Genomic DNA, 6504 nt, shown 5'->3' with positions numbered 1-6504 from the left:
GCAGAAGAAGCATTCCAAAAATTAAAAGAATACCTGGCATCATCACCAGTAATGACACCACCAAAAGGCAAAGAGGACATGATGCTATACATTACAGGAACCAAGAGCGTTGTCAGCACAACAATTGTGGTTGAGAGAGAAGAACCCAGACACGCTTACAAAGTGCAGAGACTAGTCTATTACATAAGCGAAGTACTAACAGAATCAAAAGTGAGATACCCACACGTGCAAAAACTACTTTATGCAGTGTTGATATCATCAAGAAAGCTGAGACATTATTTCCATGAACACAAGATTACAGTGGTAATCAATTTTCCACTTCAAGACATTCTACGTAACAAAGATGCAAACAGGTCGGATATCAAAATGGGCAGTAGAACTTGGTGCTCTCAACCTAGACTTCAAACCAAGAACAGCAATCAAATCTCAAGCATTATCCGACTTCATTGCTGAATGGACAGAAATCAGTCAAAAAGAACCCGAACCAATACTTGACCATTGGAAAATGTATTTTGATGGTTCCCTAAAGTTAGGAGGAGCCGGAACAGGAGTACTATTTATATCACCAGAAGGGAGACAGTTAAAGTATGTGCTACAAATACTTTGGCAGGCAACTAACAATGAAGCAGAATATGAAGCATTAATACATGGTCTAAGAGTTGCAAGCTCACTTGGGATCAAAAGGCTACTTGTCTATGGTGATTCAGCTGTAGTAATCAATCAAGTCAATAAGGATTGGGATTGTACAAAAGACAATATGGATGCATACTGTGCAGAAGTCAGAAAATTGGAGAAAATTTTCCAAGGGCTCAAAATCCATCATGTACTAAGGGATTCCAACGTTGCAGCAGATGTGCTAGCCAAACTGGGATCAAATAGAGCAAAAGTACCACCTGGTATATTTGTAGAAGAACTCGTAGCCCCATCTATCAAACAACTCGGGAACACAGAAAAGGAGAAGGAGACAACAGATCCAATGGAAATAGATCAAGCAGAAGAAATAGACCAATCAAGACAGATCATGGTCATACAAAATGATTGGAGACAAATATACATTGATTTTATCAAAGAGAAGAAACTACCCGAAGACAAAGCAGAAGCAACCCGGGTTATACGAAGAGGCAAAAACTACGTTCTGGTGGGAGACAAACTATACAAAAGAGTAGCATCATCTGGAGTACTGCTTAAATGTGTTCCAACAGATAAAGGAAAGGAAATCTTGGATGAAATCGACTCAGGATGTTGTGGAAATCATGCAGCCTCTAGGACACTGGTCGGCAAAGCATTCAAAACCAGGTTCTATTGGCCGACAGCTCTCAAAGATGCAGAAGAACTCATCAAAACATGCAAGAATTGCCAAATGTTTGCCAGACAATCACATGTGCCCGCTCATAATTTGATATGCATACCACCAACTTGGCCGTTCTCATGCTGGGGGCTTGATCAAGTAGGACCACTCAAAAAAGGAAAAGGAGGCTTTGAATACATATTTGTGGCAATCGACAAATTTACAAAGTGGATTGAATATAAACCTTTGGTCAAATACAGTGCAGAAAAGGCAGTGGAATTCATACAAGACATCATGCATAGGTTCGGCATGCCCAACAGAATAATCACAAATCTTGGTTCACCATTTACAGCAAGAGAATTTCAATATTGGGCAAAAGATTGTGGGATAGAAATCGACTTTGCTTCAGCAGCACACCCGCAAGCCAATGGACAAGTTGAAAGAGCAAATGGACTCATATTACAAGGCTTAAAACCAAGATTATATGAAGATTTGAAAGATTATAGTGGAAAATGGATTGACGAACTACCAAAAGTAGTATGGGGTTTAAGAACCCAGATTAGCAGAGCCACCAGCTACTCACCTTTCTTTCTGGTCTACAGATCAGAAGTAGTACTACCAGACGACTTGATATGGCTATCTCCAAGAATAGAACAATACGAAGAAGGCGAAGCCGAAGAAACAAGACGGTTAGAAATTGATTCAATAGAAGAAATAAGAGACAGTGCAATAATCCAAAATGCAAGATATCAGCAAGGACTACGAAGACATTATGACAAAAGTACTCAACCCCGATCACTAAAGCCAGGGGACTCAGTATTACGACTAATCCAAAAGAAAGATGGACGACACAAACTACTCAATCCATGGGAAGGACCCTTCATCATGAAAAACGCAATAGGACCCAGCACATACGAGTTGATGACTCCAGATGAAATACCAGTGAAGAATACTTGGCATATCAGCCAACTCAAAAGATTCTACAATTAGTACAACATATTGTACTCAAGCTTCAAGAGAAATAGAGCAGAAATTCTTCAAGGAGAATGACTTCAAATATAAGCCCTGTCCAACAGGATAGAACCAACCCATAATCAGGTTGGGGAAAAAGGGGCTTCCCTGTTAACAGCCAACCTGAAAATAGTTGCGCTACATGGGCAATTTTTGTCACTCAACCATATGGAGATGGTTTGACTGACAGCCCCGTCCAACGGATTGAACCAACCCGTAATCAGGTTGGGGAAAAAGGGGCAGCCCTGCAACAGCTCAACCCAGAAATGGTTGTTGCTAAACAGGCGCAATCGCTTACCCCAAGAGCTGGTACGATTGCTTACTTACCCTGCAAACAGCCAACCCAGAAACGGTTGTGCTATACGGGTCCGATCGCTTACCCCAAGAGCTGGTACGATCGTTTACTATGCCCAACAAGCGGCGCTATCTACAAAAACAACTCGGTCGCCTACCCCAAGAGCGGTACGATCGACTACTTCACCAAAGGAGCGGCACAAGCACTCCAACAACTCGGTCGCCTAACCCAAGAGTGGTACAATCGACTACTTCACCCCAAGAGCGACACAATCACTACAACAACTTGGTCGCCTACCCCAAGAGCGGTACGATCGACTACTTCACCAAAGGAGCGGCACAAGCACTCCAACAACTCGGTCGCCTACCCCAAGAGCGGTACAATCAACTACTTCGCCCCAAGAGCGGCACAATCACTACAACAACTCGGTCGCCTACCCCAAGAGCGGCACGATCGACTACTTCGCCCAAGGAGTGGCACAAGCACTCCAACAACCCGGTCGCCTACCCCAAGAGCGGTACAATCGACTACTTCACCCCAAGAGCGGCACAATCACTACAACAACTCGGTCGCCTACCTCCAGAGCGGTACGATCGACTACTTCACCCAAGGAGTGGCACAAGCACTCCAACAACTCGGTCGCCTACCCCAAGAGTGGTACGATCAACTACTTCGCCCAAGGAGGGGCACAAACACTCCAACAACCCGATCACCTACCCCAAGAGCGGTACGATCGACTACTTCGCCCAAGGAGCGGCACAAGCACTCCAACAACCTGGTCACCTACCCCAAGAGCGGTATGATCGACTACATCGCCAAAGGAGCGGCACAAGCACTCCAACAACTTGGTCGCTGACCTCAAGAGTAGTATAATCAAGCAGTCCACACAAAGAACAAGCGCAGTCAACTCTACAACTCAGTCAAGCGACTACTTCACCCCAAGAGCAGAACAATCAGCAAAAAACAACTCGGCCATTTACTCCAAGAGCAGTATGGTCGACCACTTCATCCCAAAAGCAGGCATAAATAACAAGTACAACTCAGGAGCTTACCCTCAGAACTACCCTGCCCCAAGAATGACGTAGATCTACAGTACAAATCGGTTGATTACCCTAAGAAAAGCAGATAGAGCAAGCATGGAAGCCACATCACAAGAACTCTTCTAACTGCCAACGCAAAAGTTATCAAGTATACAAAAGCCCAGCGGCTGCTCAACCTCACACAGCAGCATATCTACGAATGAGGAAAGAATTGAAGAAAGAATTTCCTACTCAAGGCGGAACCACAACCAACAAAGAAGGAAAGCTACATCTGTACCATGAGATCAGAAAAAACACGCTCCTGAGAGCTACTTTACTCAGATAAGTCAAGAAACAACCTGGTTTGATCAGAAAAGAACCCCGATGAGGTACGACAAGAACCAAGACAGGCTTAGAAAGAACCCAGATTGATCAAAAAAGAACCCCGACAAGGTGCGGCAAGAACCAAGATAAGCTTAGAAAGAACTCAGATTGATCAGAAAAGAACCCCAACAAGGAGAGACAGAGATCAAGTCAAGATCAGAAAGAACCCATATTGAAGAAAAACAACCCAGACAAGTTGGGAACAGAAATCAAGACAAAAAAGAACCTAGAGTGATCAGAAAACAACTCAGATGAGGTACATACAAGTTCAGAAAGAACCTGGACGAAGTGCAAACAACCTGAAAGAGGTACATCAAGAACCAGAGAAGTCTAGAAATGACCTGGATGAATAAAAACAACCCAGAAGAACATCACGGCTTAGTCAAACACTAAGCTCGGGGGCTCGGCATTCGCTTCAACTACGCTTGGGGGCTCGAATTCAAGGATGAAAGACCAAGAATACAAGTACTCAAGACTACAACAAAGACAACACATCAAGCCCTTCATTCGATTTCTTTTCGAAAGAAAAAGAACCCGGAGAAGGCTCGGGGCTGCAAGTACCCACCACAGAAAAGTACATTTTTAATTTTTTGACCCTCCAGCTTTTTGTACCAAAAAACAAGAGGCTCGGGGGCTACACTCAATGAGTGCATTTTTTTGTAAAAATTGCACTCGCTGCACTCAAAGGAAAAGAACTCGGAGGACATCAAGACAGAGAGACCCTCTAGCTTTTTGTGCCAAACAGCTGAGGCTCGGGGGCTGCACTCACTGAGTGCACTTTTTTCAGCAAAAATGCACATAAGTCAGAAGAAGAATCAAAGAAGACCATCTCAAGATTTCATTTCAAGAAGAACCCGGATCAAGTCTACAACAACTCGGACCTTGAAGCTCAATCATGAAATGCTCGGGGGCTTGTCGATGGGGAACCCTACGGGCCCCCCATAGACCATACTATAGGGAAGTGGACCTTGGTAACAAGGCCCACAACCCAATCGCCAAGAAGAACACGGAGCAAAGCAACGTGCAAGACCAAAACTCCAATTCGGACTATACAAGGAAAGGCGCCAGAAGCATAGCTTAGGACTCTGACCTTGTATCCGAGTAGAACACAAACAACTCTTCTCAACACCTGGACTATAAAGGGCTGGTGAGGATATCCCTTGTAAATGACGCGACTGAACACACCCAATACTCAAAGCAATACGACACAAACAGGCTAACGCCGAACTGGACGTAAGGTTATTACTCGACCAAGTCGAGGGCCTGAACCAGTATAAATCATGAGTCTCTTTGCGTAACCGCCGAGTTCCACTATTCGTCGAAGCCCAAACAACTGTCCCGGGTACCCCCGTGGCAGGCTATCGGTGGTAAAACATCGACAGGTACCAAACGTGCATTTTAAAGGTTGTCTTTGTAGCTCGATCGTATGTCTATACCCCTTCGTCCCAAGCACAGACCAATTCATCAAACACGGGCTCCATAAACACACCCATATTACTCCTTGGGTGTCCAGGAATTATCAACGACAAGAATACGTTATGTCGTTGAAAGAAGACACCAGGGGGAGATTAAGGGGGATAACGAAGACGGGCCAACATGTGTATGGGGCAGCCATCATTCCATAAGGATTGAACCCATCTATTGCCAGCACGACACGTACATTACGTGCCTCATCTGCTTTGTCACGATGTTTGTCATTAAAGCGGATCCAAGCTTTATCATCGGATGGATGTACCATCTTGTCAGGATTGTACCGTTTGCCATTTTTATGCCATGTCATCTGTTTCGTGGATTCCTCGGTCATGTATAGCCGTTGGATCCTCGGTAGGAATGGAAGGTACCGTAGGATTTTCACGGGGATCGTAAGTTGCCTCTTCTGGCCATCATCAGAGTCTACCTCCAGGAACCTGGAGGATTTACACTTTGGACAGAACTTTGCATGCTCGTGTTCTTTCCTAAATAGGACGCACCCCTTCGGACAAGCATGTATCTACTCATATGACATCTTAAGTGCACGAAGGAGTTTTTGTGACTCGTACATGCTCTTTGGCAGAATGTGGCCCTCCGGAAGTAGGGTGCCAATCACGGCCAACATCTTGTCGAAGCCAGGTCGACTCAAGTTTAACTCGAACTTCAACCCCATTAAGCGTCCAATGGCATCCAGTTGAGACACCGTTGATCGATCGTGAAGGAGTTTCTGTGTCGAGTCCATCATGTCGTAGAACGCCTGTGCGGCTGCCTCCATCTCCTCCTTCTCACGTTGCTCATCGAACTATCCTTGGTGAAAGTCATCTAACATGTTTGCTACCCCGGCATTAGCATCAAAAGCCTCCACCCGTGGTCTCACCACCTCCTCTCTCATACGATGGGCTTCACCATGGTGGACCCACCGGGTGTAGTCCGGTGTAAATCCATTCTTCACAAGATGTTTACCCATTTCCACCTTGTTTATCCTTCTCCTGTTTCCACATTTGCTGCAGGGACACAAAACTAGGCAATGTCCTTTA

The sequence above is a fragment of the Miscanthus floridulus genome, chromosome 11 (genome assembly GCF_019320115.1).
Source record: "Miscanthus floridulus cultivar M001 chromosome 11, ASM1932011v1, whole genome shotgun sequence".
In the NCBI taxonomy this organism is placed as follows: Eukaryota; Viridiplantae; Streptophyta; class Magnoliopsida; order Poales; family Poaceae; genus Miscanthus; species Miscanthus floridulus.
This window is presented reverse-complemented; position numbering follows the sequence as displayed.